A 24,328-nucleotide genomic window follows, 5' to 3' on the forward strand; every position below is an offset into this window, starting at 1 on the left:
AGAAACCCAAAACATTTATTTGGAAGAATATAAGAACCCCTATGTTCACTGCAGCATTATTTACAATCACCAAGATATGGAAGCAGCCCAGTGTCCATCATTAGATAAGTGGATAAGACAACTATAGGGCATTTACATAATGGCGTGCTACTTGGTCATAAAAAAGAGGAAAGTTTTATCCTTTGCATCAGTATAGATGGACCTGGAGAACTTTATGGTAAGTGAAGTAGGCCAGTCAGAGAAAGACAAGTACCATATGATTTCACTCATATAAAGAATCTAGTGAACAAACTGAACTAACAAGAAAAATAGAGACAAAGTAGTAGATAGAGAGCTGGATGACAGCTAAGGGTGGGAAGGTAGAGTGTAGGGATATAGGGATTGAACAAAAAGGGAAAAAGACACATGGACATAGACAACAGTGTGTTATTTTGGGGGGAAGAAGGTATTAAGGGACTAAATGTTAATGGAAAAATAAAAATGTAAAAGAAGAAAAAAGAAAAGACATACAGACTAAAAATAAAGGGATAGAAAAAGATATTTCATGCAAATAAAAACAAAAATAAGTTGGGGAGGTAATACTTAAGACTAAATAGACTTTAAAACAAAAGTATAATGAGACAAAGAAGGACATTACATAATGATAAAAGGATCAATTCAATGTGAGTATACGACCCTTATAAATATTCACACACAATGTAGCAGCACATAAATATATAAAACAAATGTGGATGGACATGGGAGAAGACATTAACAGTAATATAGTGATAGGAAGGGACTTCAATACCCTGCTGACATCAATAGATAGCTCATCCAGACAGAGAATCAACAGAGAAACAGCTGCCTTAAATGACACATTAGACCAGATGGATTTAAAAATGAATTAACAATACAATTAAAGAACAAAGCATAAGATACCTTGAGACAAATGAAAACACAGTGACATACACACACAAATCTATGATATACAGCCAAAGTAGTTTAAAGAGGGAAATTCATAGCAATATGGGCCTACCACAAGAAACTACAAAAATATCAAACAAATTAACCTTACACCTAAAGTAACTAGAAAAATAAGAAAGAGGTCCAAAGTGAGCAGAAAGAAGGAAATAATTAAGACTAGAATGGAAATAAACAAATGAGTGATACAGACATCCACACACATACATATGCACATACACACATGAAGCCAAGAGCTTGCTCTTTGAAAAGATACACAGATTGATAATCCTTTAACCAGGGTTATCACCCAAATAAATAAAATCAGAAATAATATAGGAGAAGTGACAAATGACAGCAAAGAAATATAAAGGGTTATAAGAAAATACTAGACACTTATGTGCCAATAATGGACAACCTTGAAGAAATGGATACATTCCTAGAAACATGCGATCTTCCGAGACTGAATCAAGGAGAAACAAAAAATCTGAACAGACCAATAACTACTAAAAATAGAATCAGTAATCAAAAACTTCTAACAAATAAAATTCTTGGACCAGATGGCTTCGTACGTAAATTTTACCAAACATTCAAAGAAGAATCAACACCTATCCTCAAACTATTCTAAAAAGCTGAAAAGCAGGAAAGACTCCCAAGCTAATTTTACAAGGCTGGCATTACCTTGCTTCCCAAACCAGACCGACATATTACATAAAAAAAAGAGGGAATTATAGGCCAATATTCCTGATGAACATAGATGCAAAAATCATCAAGATAATACTAGCAAACTAAATCCAGAAATACATTAAAAGGATCATACACCTTGATCAAATTGGATTTATTTCTGGAACACAAGGTTAATTCAATATATACAAGTCAATTAATATGATACAATATATAAACAAAATGAAGGATAAGAGTCATGTAATCGTATCAATGCATAAAAAGCATTTGACAAAATCCAACATTCATTTATGTTAAAAACTCTCAGCAAAGTGGGGATATAGAAAACATACTTCAACATAATAAAGACCATATATGACAAACCCATAGCTAATGGTATCATATTTAATTGTAAAATGCTGAAAGTTTTTTCAAGGTCAGGAATAAGACAAGGATTCCTGTTTTCACCATTTTCACTCAACACAGTGTTGAAAGTTCTACACACAGTGATTAAGACAGAAATAGCAATAAAAGGGATAAAGATCAAAAAGGAAGAAATAAAACTGTTGTTAATTGCAGATGACATGATACTGTAGTATACAGAGAAACCTAAAGATTTTACAAAAAAAAACACTATAATTGATAAGTGAATTCAGTAAGGCAGTAGGATACAACATTTTTTTTTTTTTTTTTAGAGAGAGGGTAAAGAATGGAGAGAAACATCAATGAGCTGCCTGTATATCAGATACAAAATATCCAGAAATTCATTGCATTTTATATATCCATAATGAACTATCAGAAGAATAAATTTAAAAAAAATAATCCTATGTACAATTGCATCAAAAATATAAAATACCTGACAAATTCAACCAAGAAAGTAAAAGATATGAACCTGGAAAATTGTAAGTCATTGAAAAAAGAAATTGAAGAAAATAGAAATAGTCCTGGGTGGTGTGGCTTAGTGGATTGAGTGCCAGCCTGCAAGCCAAAGGGTCACTGGTTCAATTCCCAGTCAGGGCACATGCCTGGGTTGTGGGCCAGGTCCCCAGTAGAGGGTGCGTGAGAGGCAACCACATACTGATGTTTCTCTCCCTCCCTTTCTCCCTTCCTTCCCCTTTCTCTATAAATAAATAAATAAATAAATAAATAAAATTAAAAAAGAAAAGAAAATACACATAAAGGGAAGCATATACCATGTTCATGAATAAGAATTAACATTATTAAATGTCCATATTACCTAAAGCAATCTATAGATTCAATGGAATCCCTGTCAAAATACCAACAGTATTTTTTACCACATTAGTACATATAATCCTAAAATTTATATGGAACCACAAAGACCATGAATAGCCAAAGAAATCTTGAAAGAAGAACAGTCAGAGTTTACCACGCTACCCAGTATCAAAGTACACTTCAAGGTACAGTAACTCTAATAGCACGGTGGTGGCATAAAAATAGGCACATAGATTAATGGAACAGAATAGAGAGCCCTGAAATAAACTGACAACTATGTGGCCAATTGATCTACGACAAAGAAGGCAAGAATATACAATGAGGTAAAGACAGTCTCTTTAATAAATGGTATTGAAAAAAGTGGACAGATACATGCCAAAAATGAAACTGGACCATTTTCTTACACCATATACAAGAATAAACTCAAAATGATTAAAGATATAAATGTAAGATTCAAAATCATAAAACTCCTAGAAGAAAGCATGGGCAGTAAACTCTTTGACATTGTTCTTATTAATATCTTTTTTAGTATGTTTCTCAGGCAAGGGAAATGAAACAATAAGCAAACAGGACTATATCAAACTAAAAGTTTTTGCACAATGAAGGAAACTCAACAAAACAAAAAGACAACCTATTGAATAGAAGATATTCTCCAATGACACATCCATAAAAGGTTAATATTCAAACTATATACAGAACTCACACAACTTAACACCCAAAACAACAAACAAACAACCCCCCCCCCCAAAGAAACCAATTAAAAATGGGAAGCGGTCCTAAATAGATATTTCTCTAAAGAGCACATTCAGATGGCTAATAGACACATGAAAAAATCCTGAATATCACTAACCATCAGGAAAATACAAAATAAAACCACAATGACATATCACCTCACAAATGTCACAATGGCTATTAGTAATCAATTGACAAGTGTTGGTGAGGATGTGGAGAAAAGGGAGCTCTTGTGCATGGTGGGTAGGATTACAAATTCTTACTGTCACTACAGTATGGAAGTTCAAAATAGAAGGAAAAAAGTTAAAATTAAAACTAGCATATGACCCATTAGCCCACTTCTGGTATTTATCTGAAGAAATCCAATATTCCATGCTCACTGCAGCATTGTCTACAACAGCAAAGACACAGAAGCAACCTACGTGTCCATCAATAGATGAGAAGATAAAGAAGTGGTACTTGACCTGGCCAGCATGGCTCAGGGGGCTGGGCGTTGTCCTGCAAACAGAAAGGTCACGGGTTCAACTTCTGGTCAGGCCACATGCCCGAGCTGCAGGTTTGGTTCCCAGTTGGGGCATGTGTGAGAGGCAACCCACAGGTTTCTCTCTTGCACTCATGTTTCTCTTCCTTTCTTTTTCTCTCCCTTCCCCTCTCTCTGAAATCAATTAAAAATTTTTTAAAGAAGTGGTACAGGGGAGTGGGAATGGGAGGGAGGTGGGGAGCACTGCGGGGGAGGCGGGGGAGTGGGCTGGGATGGGAGTAAAAGACAAAACTCTACTTGAACAATAATTAAATAAAAAAAGAAGTGGTACATACATAAAGTGGAATATTATACTCCACCATGTTCACTTTGTAAGGTATATAAGTGTCTAATTACTATGCTGTACATCTGAAACTAATGTTGTACATCAACCGTAATTTAAAAATGTAAGAAAGGAAAAAAGGATAGAGTCACTCAGGGGTCCCTGCTCAGCCCGTGTGGCTCCTTTGTCTGCCTGAGAGCTGCTAGGCGGAATCAAGCAGACTTTGAACCGAATACTGACTTCTTTTGTATTTAGGCTCTTCTTTCCCTTATGAAGATTGACTAGGTAAGACAGACTTAGACCTTACCTCCCTCTAAATTTTGTGCCTCGGAATAGACTGCAGAAAACAAGACTAGGGATGTTTTTACTGGGTGAGCAGACCCAGTTCGAAATACGAAATGTCAGTGTGAAATATGAAACATTAACAGAGTTTCACTACAATACTCCTCGAGTTAATTGGTACCTTCAAATTCCCAGTGATCAACTCTTCCAAAACTTTTGCTCACTGAGAACTAGAACTAGTTTCTTATACATAGTGGGTCTATCATAAATGTTTGCTGAATGAATAAAAAATAAATACGTAGGCCTGAAAAACAATCTGCTTTATCTGTGCTTGATCTGGATAAGATTAGATTAGTTCTTTTATATTATTTATGGCATTATGATCTGAATTTTCACATTTCATAAAAATCTTTACTCCTAAACTATCCCTTCAAATCAAATCTCCAAGAGTAGAAATTTGGAGAAACTCTATACTGGTTATTTGTCCCATCTTCAATCTTTGACTCTGATCTACTTAATGGAAAGGTATTGCTTCCCCCTTTACACAATTATTGTGTTCTTTTGATTAGTGAAAAGTGCATTATAAAGCAAATGCTAGAACCTCTTTATAGTAAAGCCAGTCACTTCATAGAGTGGTACAAATAAACAAAGAAACACGTCTGTTCATTAAGCTCAAGAAACAGACCCACTGTTTTCCTTGAACTGTTTGAATTGTTTTCCTTGCACACCTTCACTGCAGCTGAGTGATTCTGAAAGGGAAATTCCTCTCTTCACCCCACCTTGTTTATTAGAAAACAGTTGAGAATGTGTAAGGGGCGGGAGATAGGCAGCGAGTAATGGAAACTTTTGTTTCAGCTCCTTTCTCTCTGCCGCTCCCACACTGTGCTACTACAGATTCTTCCAAGACAAACCATAACCACTAACGTCATCTTGCATCATCTAGCTAAACCACATAGCCTCCCTCAAATTTACTTTTACATTCTGTTAGCTTGCATGGAATTTGCACACTAGACACAGTTGATTTGGAAACTGAAGTTTTCTAGAAAAAATTTAGTATATTATACAGTGGTGGGAGTTGACTTTTCCTTATCGGGTCATTGTACCCTGCTGGTACATAGGATGGGGCACTAATTTGTCCTTTCATACATCAAGCAAGCATGTCAATAGCCTTTGCTTGGCGCCCTGGGGTGAGCAAAAACTTTTTAACTAGAGCAATGTACTAACTGTTCAAATCACTGACTTCAGCACTCTTTTTTTAAAAAAAAGATTTTATTTATTCATCTTTAGAGGGGGGAGGGAAGAAAACGAAAGAGGGAGAGAAACATCAATGTATGGTTGCCTCCCATGCATTCCCTGCTGGGAACTGGTCTGCAACCCAGGCATGTGCTCTGACTGGGAATCGAACCGCGATCTCTTGATTCACAGGCCCGCACTCAATCCACTGAGCTACAGTAGCCAGGGCTCAGTGCTCCTTTGATAGAAAGGGTTTGGTATATAAATGAGGAACAGGCAGCGATATTGCTATTGCATCAACTTTAGAGGATACCTCTTAAAGACAGATCATAAAACCTATTTTTTCTTTAAATTTTTTTTCCATTTTAGGAATTACACAAAGTTCATTTTTAATCACATAAAAAAGGTCATGCAAAACCTGCCATTTAAGGTAAAATTTCCTACAACTTTTATAAGATATTGAGTTTTTAAAAAACTTTTGAGGACCTTGAGATTACTAAGGGGACTGGAGGTGCTATGGGTTAAGCAGGAACCCTTTTGCAGTGAGGCCCTACTCCCACAGCGGACGACACCAACATTCGGACAGAAGGTCGTGCCCCAGAGAAGAGGAGGGTGGTGGTAAGTAGTGAGGAGACCTAACTGCCAGCTCAGTCTTTAGGATCTACCATGAGACCCTGACATCCTGGTTAGAAAATCCTGACCAGGATAAGACGGAAATTCTACCGCATGGTGGCAGGTTACGATTGGTAGGGGTTTTCTTGGGGGAGGGGTCACATTTATATTACTGAGGGATAATAAAGTGATAAAAGAATAAAGTGTAGTAAGATGTGATGGCTTGATTAGCATAGATTTTCTTTGGATTTACTGGTATCTTAACACCATCTTCATAACTCCTACATATTGCAGAACTCTCCTGAATATTTATGAACTGTTTTGACAGAAACTTGATGTTCTTTACTGTTCTGTCTCATTCTATGTATTTGCTGACTTATCTGAAGAAAAATACATGAAAGCATTGGGTCTGTTACAGAAATGTGTGTATAAATTAGTAGAACAAGAAGAAAGAAAGGATGATGAGGTAGAATGGAAAATCCTTTCAATGTCATCAAACAAGAAAACGAATCCATTCCCTTCTTACACGTATGCTAACAGTCTTCCCTCAGAAGAATATGAGCTAAAAGATAACATATCGTGTGTTTATTTTACTTTCAGAAACAACATTTCGACTCCTGTGGGAATCAGTAAGGCCAAGTAATTTTTCTTTTAACTACTTCTCTCTAACCCCATAGAATGCCCAACCTGGGACCATGCAACCATAGTATCTAAAGAGAATGCGGCATAACCAGTTCTGAACTTCGATTAAGAAGTGTCAGAAGATACTCCAGAACTTTTCTTAATTCTCAGAGAGGGGGAAAAAAAGGCAAGCTATTGCAGTATAGGAAAGAGAAGAAGACATAAAAAACCAATTGCAGATACTGATTCAAACCTAGGCACAGTTATTTGAAACGGTACATCTGCCTATATGACTATCATTCGCAATAATTGATCAATCAGTAATCAACACTGATCAATAGTCAGAAGTATTCTATAGATAATTACACAGATTCAGATTCCAATTCAGCATATTTAAATACTTCTAGAAATGGTTTGTGTATATTACAGATCCAGACTTGTAAGTCTCCCACACTTTTTTTCTGCTTAGGAAATTGTTTTTCACTTTTTCTTGTAATCATGGTTCCAGCATTTCTCCAACACCCTGCACCATGGATGTTGTGGTAGAATAGTTCTGATATGTCAATATCCTCTTCCTATAATGAAAACAAACCTGTCAAAGGAAGAGCCTAGAGAATGCTGTAATACTGATGGACATTACATTACATAAATTAGCCCAGGGGTTTGTGAAGGTGACTAAATCAAAACATTTTAAAATCTTGCTTTACAAGGTTCCTATAATTTTGACGTTTTAGGGAAGGAAAGGCCAAGTTTTTATCACAGGGCTGGAAAGGAGAAAAGGATGCAATTGAAGATTCCATCATAGTAAAATGTGAAATGATGCCAAGAGAGAAGCATTAACAATTTTAAAACTAACTGAAGTCAGATCTTCTCTGAAGATCAAATGAATAGTAAGATGTCACTTTCAAAGCTTCTTCATTACCTTGGTGGTAAGGAGACCAATCAACACGAAACACTGGATACGGCGTAGTTAATCCATTACCCTCAAATTTTACATAGTCCAATATTTGCCATTTAAATCTAGATACACATTGAAATTCATATTATGCATAGCCAGCCCTCGGTATCAATGTATTTTAATTTTTGTTTGTTTTTGTTATTCTCATAGTAAATTTTTTCCTTTTCCTTTTGCTTGTGTAACCAGGAAAAAGCAAATGCTTGTAAGATAATATTAAAATTTAAATCTTTCTCTGATTCTGAACAGACCTTTTATTTTAAAGGAAGGTAAACAGATAAGGAAAACAATAATAATTATGGGTTGACTTTACCATTTGCTTTTTGAAAGTTACACAGACTATTTTAGTTTATTCTAGTCATAGTGAAACTAAAACTTTGACTATATTTATCCAATAATAATAAATAATAATCAAATGCACACAAATAATACAGTTAGCCATTCCTGATTGTTTTTAGGGGTTACTCTGTAATGTGAAATTAGCAATATCAGCCCTCACCAGGAGCTATGTCACAGTTTCTAAATGAGGCATAAACAAGAAATAACAAAACCAGGAAGACTTAACAAAGACAATGAGTTGGCCAATAAGGTCGCTTAGTTTTTTCATATGATGTCTCTAATAGTGCTTAGTTGTCTTTAACTTCATTAGAAACAATTTTGTTTGTATTGTGACCGTTGTCATATCAGCATGCATTTAAAAAGCATCAGAATTGGTGAATTTTTGTGTAGCCATTTTAGTATTGAAGATGGAAGAAAATAAGTAAATTTTCAGCATATTATGCTTTATCATCTCATGAAAGGGAAACACGCAACTGTAACACACAAAAAAGATCTGTGCAGTGTATGGAGAAGGTGCTGTGACTGATTGAACTTTCAAAAGTAGTTTGCGAAGTTTCTTGGTGCCTTTGATATTTTGTCTAAATCGTTCTTTGCTGTGGGCTGTCTTATGCTTCGGGAGACATTTAGCAGCACCCCTGGCCTCTACTCACTAGAAGCCAACAGTGGAAGATAGCCAACATACTCAAAATATCCAAATCAACAAAATTATTGGTGAAAATGAAAAATGTGTTTTTTTATTTTACAAAAAAAAGTAAACAAACTTTTTGGCCTAACCAGTAATTTGGCTCTAAACTTCTAAAGATCTTTCTGTTTAAGAGAAAGTAAAAGGAAAGGAGGATCCTGCTCAGCTGACACCTTGGTCCCTCAGATTGGAGCACTGTGCCAGTACCGGAGGTGTTGTATCTGAAATGGCTGGCTGTCCTCCTCTACGCTGCTGTGAGGGGCCCTGAAAAACCGCACACAAGAAAATCACAGGGTGCACAAAAATATTTAGCCATTGTAGAAAGTGGGTGGTTATCCTATGTCAAGAAATTAATTTGGGAGTTAATAACTCAGTGACGAGAACAAGGAGAAATAAAACTCTCTGGGCTGTGATCGATGACTAATCCTTCCAGAACCTTCCTTGCTGATATGTTTTAGCACATCTTGGGAACTTCCTGAATGTCCTGTTAGCACCAAGGGTCTGGTGATAATTTATTCCTAGTGAATTACCATAAGAATAGAAGGCCTAATACACTCCCATTTTATTCCAGCTTTCTATCTACTGTGGTAGTGTTTGAGGTTATTTTCTATGAAGCAAGTCAATACCCTGAGCACTCTCTAGGTGCTATTTTAGAGAAATGAGTTAAATTCACAACTGTTTACTAACAGGTGGAGAGCTAGTTTCGTTAGAATAGGGAAGGCAGAGAGAGCTGGCAAGTAGAGAAAGTGAGTCAAAAGAAATGAGACATTCCAGAGGCTAAAACCAGCACCGTGGTTCTTAAGATGTTTGGGGAGGGAGTCCTGGTAGTATGGTAATGGGGGCAAGCCCTTTTGGGAGTCTGACAAATTCTGTGTTCTGTCTCGCCAGAAAAAAATGGTTGATAACGTGCCCATAATTTGGCATTTTATTTCAGAGATTTTTGGACACCCTTCCACTTCATCCATGACTGTTCTCTAGAGCAGCGCTGTCCAGTCCAGGAGCCGTGTCTGCCTACTGAGTACCCGGAGTGTGGTCAGTCTGAACTAGAATGTGCTGGAAGTGCAAAGTAACACCCGGGTTCAGATACTGTACAGGAAGTAAAAGAATGTGAAACACCTTTTATTTTTTAATTACATATTCAAATACTGTTTTGATGTTGGAATCAATGGGATGTATTGTCATATTAAATTAATCTCACTTGTTTGGTTTTACGTTCTTAGATGTGGCTACTAGAAACTTTAAAATTACACACAGTTGGCAATATATTTCTATCGGACAGTGCTGATGGAGAACCACAGAACCCTTGGAGTAGGAGAACATAAAGTAACAGAATACTATGATGGTGATATTAAAGGGAAGAGAAATAAGAAAATAAAACATAATATAAATAGAGGAATGCCTTTAGAATAAAAGAACTGAATTTTTAATCTTCATTTACAATTGAATGAAAAGACGTTAGTCAATCAAATATTGATCAGTCATTTGTTCTCCATAAAACACTGAATTCAGATTATGGGGATAAAAAGAAATGTCAAAACTTGGCACCTGGCACCTACCCCATGGAGGTTACTTAAATCCACGTGGGAGAGATAGGACAGACACAAGTTAAATGATACGACCCAGTTATATGACAGCCAAGGTGGTTTATGATTTATTTGTGGTATGAGCATTCTAGATCACTCACTCTCAAGTATCTCAAGATCTCTTGGGGACTCCCTTAAAATGTAGACCAATGGTTTCCCAGAGGTTCTGGCTCTATGGGTGTGGGGAAGGGCCCATGATTCTGTATTTAAGAATCTGTATTCTGTATTTATTAAGAGGTTTCTGGGTGATGCTGGTACTGGTGGTCCATGATCCACACTTTGAGTAGCACCAATGTGGATGATTCTAGAGGTGGCCGTGTCCCAAGAGTCTGGGAGAGTGACTCCTGTGCTGGTTCCACACACAGAAGGTAAGAAGGACAGGTTGCTTTGCTGAAAAAAATGGGTGCAATCAAAGGCACAACAGGTCCTCACTATCCTGGAAGTTATAAGGGCAGAGGTGGTGTGTTACACTGCTTGGGGGTTAAATCCAGGATATCGGCAAAGTATTAGGAAGAGGCTCAATAAACACTAGGTTGATTGATTTTGGCCCTAAGGGAATAGATTTATGCTAGTGTTCATTAACGTTTTTTTCCTCTTAAAATACTGAAGAATAACTTCAATAAATCACTTATAGGGCCCTGACCAGTATGGCTCAGTTGGTTGGCCATCACCCCACAAAATAAGAGCTGCTGGTTCGATTCCTATTCAGGCCACAACCCTGGGTTGCAGGTTGAGTCCCTGGGCGACATATATATGAGAAGCAACGGATGGATGTTTTTCTCTCACACAGATGTTTCTCTCTCCAGTTCTTTTCCCTCCTCTAACAAAAATAAATAAAATCCTAAAAAATAATAAATCACCTGTAGAAAACGTCATATTCCCTCCCCTCTTCCCTCTGGTCACTGTCAGCCTGTTCTGAATTTCAGTGTCTTTGGTTATATTTTGCTTGCTTGTTTGTTTTGTTGTTTAGCTTCCTGTTAAAGGTGAGATCATATGGTATTTGTCCTTCAACACATTGAGAAGGGTGGAAATGGGAGGGAGGGGGCAGCACAGGGGGTAGGATGGAATGGGAGTAATAGACAGAAAACTGTACTTGAAAAATAATGAAATAAATTTTAAAATTTTTTGAAAAAATAAAAATTAAGAAAAAAGAAAACATCATAGTGTTTTCCTATCAATTCTGTAACTCAAAGACAACTGCCTCCCATAGACAGGCTGAACTAATTGCCACATCTTGAATTAACTTCTTGCCCCATACACTGAAGCCCTGGGTCCAATATTCTTATCTTATTTGTTTCCATGTCTGGCACAATCTAATCAACTCTTGTTTATGGTCAATGGCTCTGGTTTGCCGTAGGTGAACACAAAACCCACGGTACACTTTGCAACTTCTAATTCAGCTCCTACCTTCTCCAAAAGGATTCTAGTAGATTTCCTGTCTTTTCACCTGGCCATGCAGCCAGCCACAGAGGTGCTACCCAGCTAATCCTCCGAGGACAGGCAGACAGAACTCATGTTGAGCAGCAGCTAGTAAAGGCTGGGCAACCCCAAGCCCTGAAGGTGGCAATCTTCCACCCCCACACCAAATACCTTGGCTAGCTGCACTTTTCCCTATCATCTTGAGATGCTGGTATGGCTCAGGAACTAAAAGACTCTTTTGAAGTTTTGCTGTAGGTTGGGAACCAACTGCCAGTTACAATAAACACAATTTTCATAAAACAAGTGCTTGTACATTGGAACTTCAACAGACAAATCACCTGGAGTGTAGTGCTGTATTGGTTTTAACTAAATTCACCAATTCATTTGACAAGCTTTCCATACAGTTATCACAACCTTCAAGTTTTACCATATCCCATCAGTTTTGCTTTAAAAACCAATAGAAGAACAAGAAATATATTGGTTGAGAAGGGTTGGAGATGGCTGAAAACTTATCAGAAGTAAAATTGGATTAAAAGTCAATCAAAATCCAACTGTGAATTTATCATTTCAATGAATTTCAATGAATGGTTTAAAATCTGTTTGAAATCTATTTGGAAATGAATATGTAATAATATAGACATATCTCCTTTTCAAAGGCAGTATTGTCAGATGTATTCTGAGCATTATAATTCATGAACAGAGTAGATGACTATTTGAAAAGTATTAAAATGAGCTGACTTTTCAATACAAGTGTCTTCACAATAAGTTTTTCTATTCTGGGCAATTCAGAAATGTAGACAATTGTGCTAGAAAAATAATATGTATTGTAATATTCATTGTACAGTAGTAGTGCAGTAAGTGGCAATTCTGGACATTACAAGAGACACAAGGATTATTTTCTGTGATTGCACAGAGAATACTTGGATTTCTCGTGAAGCTTTTGCATTGGAAATGAGATTCATCAGTCTGAACGGGGCAGGGTTAGAGCCCTTAGCAACATGCTTATTTTGTAGAAGGTCACTCAATAATAACTTCCTCTGCCCTCCAAGCTTATTAAGACTGACTGGCATATATTAATGAAAACACCTGATTCTCCAACCATAAAACCCAGACAAAGACTTTATTTTAATATTAAGGAAGGAACCCTTAATTAGCAGGGTTTCAAAAATGTCAGCTTCTTCTATTAGCTGTTCTGGTCCATCAAAGCCATAATCCCTACTGTCAAATTTCATCACATGATAGACAGTTTGCCGGCTGTCTTTCTTTTTTTTTTCTCTCTCTCTTTTACTGATCATACTGACGGAAGCTTTAAAAATTTTTTTTTATTTTGCCATCACATTTAACAGCTCATTGTGCATTTGCCTGTTACACTCTTGATTTTACTGCTTTCAAAGAGTCGTAGGACATGGCAGCTCAGAAGGGTGGTGGTGGGGAACACTGCAGAAACATGGTATTACATGGGAGTACATATGCATTCTTAGACAGATAATTAAGGATTCCTGAAAGACCTGGGCTTGCTTATATTGATTGCCTTCATGGGTATGTAAATACGTTGTCCTGAAAACACAGACAAATAAAACAGTCTCATAGATAATTTCTCATTTTTGATGTGTTGGGGAGAAGCAGACACATTCTGAAGAAGAACTCAGGATTTTTAAGATAAACATTCATCACTATTAACCATTAACATCCCTGCCTGTTGCAAGGAATTCATCAGAGCATCTACGGCTTTGCATTGCCCTTCAGAAGCAAGATAAAATGAGTGCACCCAGCAGGACAGAATAAATACATAGCTCTTAAAGTATTTGTGTTTTAATCTGATTCAAAACATTTACTGTTGATTAAGTCCTTTTGCAAACTGAAATTTTCATACTCTCCATACCAAGAGGAACAGAATAACATGCACACCCACAAATCAAAACAAGAATGACTCCCTTGAGTCATTCTTTTGAGAAGGGCAACTTTTGAGAAGACTCAACTGTAGCTGTTCCTGTCCACATAAAAGAGTAAGAAAGCCTCACAGGTAATAGTTCCAGTGTTTCAGAAGAAGTTGTGACAAATAAGATCTGGAGAATGGACTGATGGAGATGGTTTGCACCTGGCAGACTTAACTGCTAGAGACTGGTGAGTTCAGCACTATTCTTCTTTTTATCCTTTTGATTTCATCTTTATTGCATTTTTTCCATTACCATTTAGTCCCCTTATACTCCCTCCCCCCCAGCAATCACCACACTCCTGTCCATGTCCATGAGCTCTTTTTCCTTTTTGTTCCATCCCCATGCCTAACGGCCCTGCCACTAGCTGTCATCTGCTTTATATCTGAGTCTCTGTTTTGCTTGTTTGCTCAGTTTGTTCATTAGATTCCACATTTGAGTGAAATCATGTGGTATGTGTCTTTCTCTGGCTGGCTTCTCTCAGTTAGCATAATGTTCTCCGCGTCCACTCATTTTGACCCAGTGATCCACGTCTGGGACTATATCCGAAGGAACCCAAAACACTAATTCAAAAGGACATTAGCACCTCTATGTTCATTTACAATCGCCAAGATATGGAAGCAGCCCAAGTGTCCATCAATAGATGAGTGGATAAAACAACCACAGACATTTACATAATGGAATTCTACTTGGTTCTAAAAAGGAAGAGAATTTTGTGCTTTGCACCATTCTTTTTGATGAACACTGGGGGCTTCATCAGAGGAAGCTGTGTTTTCTTAGCTCACCAATTTGGCATCAGAAGCAATAAGCAAACTGAATTAATTTTTGTTAGCATCTAGGTATTTATCCCCATCTTTTTACTTCAATGGTTTTCCTCCTAGACTCAGGCCAGAAAAGCTATCCCTCTTGTAAATTTTGCCTATCCTTTACTTATCCCATCCATTTTTTTTTCATGTGGAACAGCCCAACTCCAGCCTGAACTTCAGGAGAACCGCCCTGGGAGGAGCTGGGCTGATCTGAAATCCCCATGCAAAAAGCTCAGGAGTTTTCATTTTAGTGACATTCACATGGTTCCTTTATACCTGGGAAGTCTTTTTGCTTCTATCATGGAATATCCCTTTGATTTTCTCAACATTTATTCTACTGTCTCAACCACCCTACATAATCACGGACAGGGAACAAAGCCAGATAATCTCAATTTCAAGATGCTGAGAAGTCATTATCATCTAATGCTACTTTTTTGTTTCCTTAGATGAAATAGACTATTGAAGGTATGTTTCCTGGTAACCTATTAGTTGAATTTACAGCCAGTTTTTCTATACTATTTAATGGCTATGGGTGACGGTCCACAATTACTATTGTCTCTTGCTCTAGCTTTGACTGTGTTATTTAGATATTTTATTTATTTATTTTTAGAGAGAGGGGACAGGAAGGAGAGAGTGGGAGAGAAACATCAATGTGTGGTTGCCTCTCATGGGTCCCCGGCCTGCAACCCAGGCATGTGCCCTGACTGGGAATCGAACTGGCAACCCTTTGCTTCACAGGCCCGTGCTCAATCCACTGAGCTATACCAGTCAGGGCTTGACTACGTCATTTAGAAATGAGGTCCTATGTTTTTAGACTGATGAATTCCTGCCTCTTCTGCTGAAAGTTTAAAAAGGTGCCTCCCAGGATAGCCTGACCAACAAGGTATGTTTCTGGGCCTAGAAAGATTTCTTTAGTTATTCAGGATAGTTGGGTCCAGTTTTATGGCTAATGGTATAGACAAAGGAGGTTATTTTCCAAGTGGTTCTCTAATATTTACTTATACACACTGCTAATAGCGAGTACTGGTTATGAGTGCAGATTCCAGCCAGAGGAAGATGGCCTGGGATCTAAACCACTACCCTCCTTGAGCAAGTTACTGAATACTTTGCTATCTCCTTAACCATAAAATAAAGATGCTAATGATTGCCTTACTGTTGTCAAAATGCAATGAGATCATGCATGCAATGTGCCAAAAAAAGCATACGGCCTGTATTGAATGATGTGTGAGTGTAGCCATATTTTAATTCATTGGACTCTGAGCTTCCTGAGGGCAGAAGCCACATCTAATTCACTGCTGCAAACCCTGGTACATAGGAGGTGTTCCATATATAGTAACCAAATGAGTGAATAGATAAGAAAGTGAAAATAGAAATGACATTAAGCTGATTTAGAAGGGTTTGGTAACTGTTTGAGGTCCCTGAGAAATATTGTGGCTTGTCAGTTATGCTTATCCATTCGTTTACAGAAGCCCACACACCAGCCATTAAATCTGCTCTCTTGGGATTTACAATCAAAAGTGTGGCTCGGCCATTAGAAACTCAACAAAACACTTGACTACGATTCAGAAGCACATTAACAAACTGCGGCAAGTGGGGGATGAGTATGACTCTCACGTTGAACAGAAAGACTGCTGTTTTAGACCTTTCTGGAATCATGATCCTTTGAGACACTAATGAAAAGCACTGTCTCCTTCCCCAACTTCTCCCTGACGCTGCAGATAACTTGAGGACATTTACAGATTGTTGGAGCCCACTTATGGGGACCAGTGTAAGGAGTCTCTGGGATTCCTCTAAGATACCACACTACCACTTTCCAACTAGAGCTTATCGTGTGTCTTAATTGTTTTTGGTTTACCAAAAAAGTTTAGCTTGAGAAACAATATTTTATCATCACAAGTAGGAACCATGGTCCTAGTCTATTGTACTATTGTACCTCAGGAAGTATATGGAATCAGAGTTTTCAAAATGGGAAAAAAGACAGAAATATAAAGACCTATTAGGACGATATTGTTAAGGTAAAAAGGTATAATATGAACTATTAGCTTAAGCATTAGCCTGGGGTGGGGGAGTCTGTTTTCCTATCCTCTCCCTTACCAGTACTGATTCTTGGAATGAGCCACTATACCTTTTTTTTATTCTCATTTTTAACTTGTTACCTTGAAGAGACAATACTTGCTTCTTATGATGATAAAGAAAGAAATAGAAATCACCCAACATGTCGTAAGTAACCACATAAAAACTCCCTTCAGTTTTACAATGTCTACTTATATAAAAATGGAAGCCGAGAGGCAGAAGAAAGAGTAGCAGAGGCAGCTCGCATAGGTTCTCTACCTTTTCAGGCTGAGAAGTGAAAAAGCAGTGTGGTGGGCATCCCAGGTAATCGGTACCTAAGATCCGTAGGAGCTTTGAGTGTGTACTTAGGGTAAGAGGTGATATTTGGCTGGGAAAGCCAGCATTTCTACACCTCCTGCAGGCAGTTCCAGCACATCCAGCCTGTCCTGTGTGTTAGTCACTTTGGTGGCTGTCTGGGTTATCGAATCTGCTGTCACAGCTCCACAGTGCTTGCGTTCCAGTCACCCTGTTTCACTCAATAATGGACCCAAAGTGCAAGAGCAGTGATGCTGGCAACTCAGATATGCCAAAGAGAAGCCAGAAAGTGCCTCCTTTCAGTGAGAAGATGAGGCCACTACAACAAGATTCTGTGAGCGCTCGAGAGACAACACTCATGTTAACTTTTATTACAGAATATTGCTATAGTTGTTCTATTTTATTAGTAGTATGGTTAATCTCTTTCCGTGTCTAATTTATAAATTGACTTTTATCACAGGTAAATTTATAACACATAGGAACAATACACAATGTGTTTAGGGTTCGGTGCTGTCTGTAGACTTGGGCGTCCGCTGGGGGCCTCAGGAAGGATGGCCCTGGATAAGGGGACAACTGCTGTGCCGGTGCCCTCATTCTCCCCACCTGCTTCTTAGAACCACTGAATGTGTGCTGTAGAAAAATTTTCTTTAACCACTTTTCATCTGTAGGCTTAAAAATGTCATACTTGTAGAGGAAATGGAAACGACCTGTTTCAGGAACTAAAAGAACTTAATTAACACTCTTTTACGTAGCTGTTTTAATACTTAGATTACATCCTTTTGTAGAATGAAGGCTTCTTGATGTCTGGAATGAAAATCTTATTCATCTTCATAGTTCCTGAGGTCCCTAGCACTGCGCTAATAAGTATTTGTTGGTTTGATTAAACGGATGAGTTGGAAATGCTTTCTCTTATGTTGCCTCTCTCCTGCCCGGGAGTCTGTGTGTGATCACGGTGAGTCTGAGATCCGGATGCAGGGCCAGCCACAGTCCCACGGCCGCCTCAGTTGTGTGATCAGGGTGAGGGGTCGTTTCTGCCTCCCGCCCAGCGCCCTGCTGTGCTTGAGACATTGCTGTGCTTGGAGGCACAGTTGCAGCCGGACTTCAGAGTTGGAAAGGCCCGGGTTTGAATCTAGCTGTGTCAATTTCTGTGTGACCCTCAAGATGTTATCGAACCTTTTGAAGCCATTATTTGCTTATAAATTGGAGATTTTACTACTTACTCTCAGGGTTGTTGAGATGAGTAATGTGCTTAGTACATAATAAGCAGTTTATAACTGGTAGGTATAATAAAATAATAACAAAAATTATCATTACCCTGGGTACTCTTTTGCTCTGAAGGAGAATTGACATGGGAAACCAATGCACTCCACGTGGTTACCACAGTGTTTTGATAACTAATTTAGAAATAATCCCCCCAATTGCTAACCTTACGTTTTCAATGCATCTGAGCAGCCATCCTCCTAAAGCACATCTAGTTGCGAAAACAGTCCTGCTAAAAGAGTGGATAGTTGATACTATGCTGATTTTTAAGCCTCATTAGCCCAATGCTATGAAGAGGGACAAGGGTGGGGATCCCTGGGACTGCAGCTGGGGCCCAGCCGTCATTGGAGAGGGCTGGCGGCTGCAGGACTCAGACTCCATTCTCAGGAGCTGTTCTCATGATTTATTCCTTGTCGGAGTGGAAGAAGAGAGGTTGTAGTACTGACGTTCCAACAGACAGAAATCTGGTTGCAAAACCCATGATTTTTATCCAACTCTGCAGCTTTCTGAGACCGTGGGATGAGACGCTGAGGCCTGCTACCTTGGAGAGAGGTGAGGACAGTAAAATAAAGACTCCATGTGTTTGTGCTCTTCAAAAAAGGCGGGTCCCGGAAGAAGCAAAAGCAAACCACCACCACGACAGCAAAAAACGAAATTGGAAAAGGGTTCTTCTGGCTTCCCGAGTCACCTGCATCCTTTTTCAAGGCTGAGTTGGTGTCTCTAGTCCTACCGGCATTTGGACAGTTTCTAGTAATGTAAACACAGCTCTATCGCACTTGCTGTCTTTTAGGCATGTGTTTTGGTTTTCATATATTCAGACAAGAATACTGTAATTGTGCTAGAAGGTGTTTATCTGCTTTTCCTTCTACCAGTTGGTAGGAGTGCATCTGGCCTGTTGAGTAAAAGATTTCACAAAACCAATGCACACTTGGGTTTATCTGGGGAAAGCAAAGGAGTTGAGGTGACTTGCTATAAAACAAGTAACTTAAAATGAGCTAGCAAAAGTATAGGGAAAACAGTTATGCTATCTTTCATTCAATACAATTTTTTTAGCCTAAACTGGTCTCAGGATATATTTGGGAGAACTCTAAAACCCACCTGAGCTAGGTTGAAGCAGTACCATGCAGGTAGCTGGGAGATCTGGGCTCCAGCCTCCTTTAAGACTAACTAACTCATTGTATTCTTGTGTGCGGTTATCTGCTTTTTCTAGGTTCAGTATGCTGTGTATAAAAAGAAGGGGCTGAATTAAAAAAGATGGTCAATCTACCTGCCTTTCGGACTTTATGTTCTTCAACTTTAAAATGGAGTAATCGTGTCCATCTTGCAAGGTGTGTTGTGGACTAAATAAGACTGTAGGTGGCTAAGTCACCCACGGAAGGGCATGTGTTCTCAGAAAGTTCTAGTCTTCCTTCTTTCTCCTATTTTAAGTTTCTTCCAATTTAGAGCACTTTGTAATAACCTGGAACGCATTTGATTTTCATTAGCATTGTTGTCAAATGTGGCTACTAATGAAATGTATCCACCTACCATCAGGGGGTCCAAGTGACTCTCATCTTCCCAGGGCTGACAGAAGCCCCCATATACATCATTTGGAATGTAACTATTTATTCATCAACAGTTGGCTAGTCAGCAGCATGGGGTGGTTTCTACATGTTTGATAACATACGGTTTATATTTTTTTAACGTAAAAGTCAACAATAAAGACAGGGATAATGTCTGAAAAGTTTAAATGCCCTTTTGTTATTGGACAGTGCCTTTGCTTAGAGTTGCAGAGCCCAAACCTCCGGGAATCAGAAAACCTAACTATCATTTTTTTTTTTCATCAGTAGAAAAGGTTAGGACATAAAAGATACACCTGATGGCCCCAGAGAGTGAGCTGAAATTTGTCTAAAATGCAAAGAAGACTTTGTTAACACTGGCAAATTCAGGACCAGTGTAGCAGAATTAATACAATGTCAATTTTTCTTTGTGTCTGTAACAGTTTCCTATTATCCTGATAAGTGGGTAGCCATTTCACTTCTTTTATTGATATAGCTGTGAAAAAGAATTAGATTTCAACACTCATGTAACTGAGATTAATTGATTGATTAGATTATTAATTAAATATTCCATTAAATTTTCTTTTGAAAAAAAAAAAGATGGCACAGGACTGTGGATTCCCTAAGGATTTTTTTTTTGAACCCGTGGAAGAAAACAAGGAAATGCATAACTAAACATTGTATCTTATCTTGTGAGAGAGAGATAATTAAGCAAGCGGATGCATTGCTATGTAGAGGATTTACTCACTGCTGACTGTCTTACAAGACTCCCTTCATTCACATCCCAGTGCAAAGTGGAGAGACTTTTCTCTTTTGTGAATGACCAGTGGAAATCAGGAAGGTGCTGGGAAAATTATTTGGGCACCGCACAGGTAGTCACATCTACCTCTGTTACAAGAACAGGCCTGTTTTAGCTGGGAATACAATGGTTTACCTAAAACTTCCAATCATGCAGTGTTTCAGAGATCTGTGGAGAAATAAAAACAGCAAGTGGCCTTTCGGGTAACCCATAATTAAAAGCAATTTTGAGCTGTCTTTTCAGGGAACCTCCCCATGGGAAGTCTCTGCTACCTGCGTGACCTTCACGAACTGAGAGTCCTTGGCAGTGTCAACGACCCTCTGAACTGAATTCAAAACTAATCTCTGACAGAAAAAGAGAAACAGAATTCATGCAAATCATATTAATTCCAACATTTCCCCAGTGAGCTGGGTATAAACTACAGCCTAATTAAATATTTTTTAACGATGTGAGTAATTTTTGCCAAGGGGCGGATTCAGGGGAAAATTTAATATGAGATCACAAAAGCTGTTCCCAGCGTTGATTCTGTAAATTAATGACTATCTGCCTTATGATAAAAACATGCTGCCAAGAATGAAAATGAAGTCGGCAAAGCTTGCTCTATTTGTCTAACAACCAAATATACAGAATGCACAACTTTAAAGGCAACGGGAAATTTCCATTGTGTTTGTGTGATATATTCAGGATAAAGATGCACCAAGCTGACAACCCAATAACCGGCTTTAAGATTTTGTCAGCAATACAGGGCCATTTTAGGTAGTTGTTGATGAGGTCCAGGGGCATATTTCAAAACAGCTAGTTAGTTTAAAAAACATATATGCAACTTGTTTCCCAAAGAGATTCAAGGTGGCTTACAATAAGAGACACATAAACGCAATGTTAAAGCCAAAATGGAAGGTCAGAAATATGTCAAGGTCAAGTACTCAATTATTTGGTACAAATGTTGCCAGCCATCAGCTCCTTGGATTCCCTCCTCAGACTGACCGTTTCCACACCCACCGTGATCCTCAGAGCAGTTCATCCCGGAAACCTGAATTGGATTGCTGTCCAAGGTCATGGGGGTGAAAAATGGCAGTGAATACAGCAAGCGAGGGGATGATGTCAACGCCGCCCTGGGCAGCTTATTGCATCTAAATCCATAAACGGCAGTGGACAAAGGTGGCCTGGTAGATAAGCCTTTTCTTGTCTGCTTAGGTCCAGTTCGAGAATGGAGCTTCCCCTCATATTCAGACGCCTGTTTGAGGAAGCATTTTGACAAAAAAGCCACTTGGCATATGTTGCAGAAAAGCAAGGCATGGTGCCTGAATTCAAGCCAGGGAAAAGTCCCTCATCTCACTTTGCTTTGTGAGGGCAACCTGCTTTTAATGACTCCTGTATTAACACCCGGAAGTTGCCTGTGGCCCCCTGTGACAGATGACAGGGGCTCTGCTAGCCCCTGGTCATTAGGCAGTCCAGCAAAAGGGTTTTAGGAGCTATATTTATTTAAATTTCTGTCGGTGCCCAACGATGGAGATTGAATTTACAGTCTTTCAATTAGAAGGTCATCTATGCTAACTAGTGCACCACTGCCTCATTATAATCATAAAATTAGTGAGAAAAGACTGGCATGAGTAATACGGAAACGCTGCTTTCAAAGGTGAAAAGGCACTGTTTCCTCAGGTTACAGCAGGAGAGAATGCAATAGCATGCTCTCTCGATCAGTAAATATTCCCATTTAGAGCAAAGAGGAGTCCTTGAAACCCATTACAATAAAATATAAGGATGGTAAGGTAATTGTATGAGAATGCATACAAATACACATAGTGACTATATTTACCAAAAGAGGTCTTTTTCCTATTTACACACACATTTTTCTAGCAAATTAAATACAAAGAGAAGTAGCAAGAACATCTCCCAAGCTTAGCTTTTGATTTTTAACTGTATTTGTCAGCAATTGGAGTTGATCATCGGTAAACAATTCAAAAATGAAACAGATGCCACCTGGACTGGGCTGAGATGTGGAGTGCCTCGTGTCGATGGGTAAGCCTTCTCACTGAAACTTTAAAATAACAATTGTGAAGTGGATGAATCAACGGAATCACTGGGTGCTACTTCATTAGGATTTTTGCACACTAGAAATGTTATTTTATTTATTTATTTTTCTATTTAATTATTGTTCAAGTACAGTTTTCTGTTTTTTACTCCCATCCCAGCCCACCGCCCCAGTGCTTCCCACCTCCCTCCTATTTGCACCCCTGTTAGTTTTTGTCCATGTGTCCCTTATACTTGTTCCTGTGAATCCTTCCCCCTTTCCCCTAAAATTCTCTTCCCTCTGCATTTTAAAATCCAGAACAAGGAAAAAAAAAACATCCAAAGCAACTTAATTTAAAATTAATAGAGAAGGGGAAACAAACTAACACTTCTTGAGCATTTAAGCCTCTCAGGTGTTTTACATTGGTGTTTTCCCATAATCCTGATAATGACCTTTCAAGAAGGAGGTGCAGTTGTCCTTCATGTACCACTAAGGCAGGTAGAGGTAAGACATGGTTCTCTTATCAAACCCAGGAATGAATGACTTCAAAGGCCGTACTCATTTTTGACAGAATTTGTATTCTAATTTTACTATCTTAATAGAGATGGTGCTTATTTTAAGTATTTTCAATTCCACTAACCTGAGGAGTCTTGAGAGACTTTCTTGATACAGAACTTAACAGCTTAAGGAACTGGATGGACCCAAGGAGAAAAGAAGGCTGTATCTGTGAGTCCCATAAATGCTCATTGCCTATCTAGTCTACATATGTCATTGTCCTATGTGTTGAGGAGGTGCTGGGGCTAATAAGACAGATCTCTGCTCTGTAATTGGAAAGTGGTCACATAGCCAGCTGACTGATTCCCAGAAGCACTGCAGGAGCCCCAGCACAGGGGGGAACCGGCAGGGCCCTGGACTAGTGCATCCAAGAGAGGGAAAGGCATAAGGTGTCAATTGGGGAAGGCACAGGCCTTGGAAACCAAGTCAGACAGAGGCAGAGAGAAGGTGGGCGGCCTGCCTGCCTGCCTGCGAAAAAGAGGAGGGGGCCGCAGTCTGTGTCCAGATCATTTCTTCCCTGTGCACTCCAACTGGCCTTTGCCTGTTCTTTTTCCAAACCTCCCTCACCACCTTTCTTCTCTTCTACGTGGCTGGCATCCTCAGGCCTACAAGGGCATCCTTGCTGCATAAAGGCTGTTGGCTCTGACCTGGGCACTGCTCAGCAGCAACGAGGACCAAGTCCTCTCAGGGGAGAAGCTGGTGCTTCTGCGGAGGCAAGGGCCTGGCACCAAGGAGCCAGCACAGAATGCAGGAAAGAAAGGAGAGGATTTTCTCCTCCTTCATTCCCCCTGGGAGGAACATGTCATCTGGTAGGAGCGGGAGAAACAACGTGAGGGGACTTCTTTTATGCTGCAGCCCAAGTGCAGGGGCCTTGCAGAGGGCTGTGCTCAGAGGAGGGGAAGATCAGAGGTGAAAAGGATGAATAATGTGCCCGAGCAACAGTGACAGATCACTGGCAACAA

The 24,328-nt window shown here is 39.0% G+C and overlaps 1 protein-coding gene and 1 long non-coding RNA gene across 2 annotated transcripts in view; both read right to left on the reverse strand.

Moving 5' to 3' along the window:
* NPAS3 (neuronal PAS domain protein 3) overlaps positions 1-24,328 on the reverse strand; it is an 854,048-nt gene that overhangs the window by 128,511 nt on the left and 701,209 nt on the right. The window lies entirely within an intron of this gene.
* LOC118989917 (uncharacterized) lies at positions 45-23,515 on the reverse strand. Its single transcript, XR_005067121.1, has 3 exons — positions 23,504-23,515; positions 5,893-5,899; positions 45-150 (listed from the first exon to the last, which is right to left on the reverse strand). It is a non-coding gene; the product is annotated as an uncharacterized LOC118989917 (long non-coding RNA).

Source organism: Sturnira hondurensis, unplaced genomic scaffold (genome assembly GCF_014824575.4).
Source record: "Sturnira hondurensis isolate 20B ecotype Veracruz unplaced genomic scaffold, ASM1482457v3 Scaffold0006655, whole genome shotgun sequence".
Classification (NCBI taxonomy): domain Eukaryota; kingdom Metazoa; phylum Chordata; class Mammalia; order Chiroptera; family Phyllostomidae; genus Sturnira; species Sturnira hondurensis.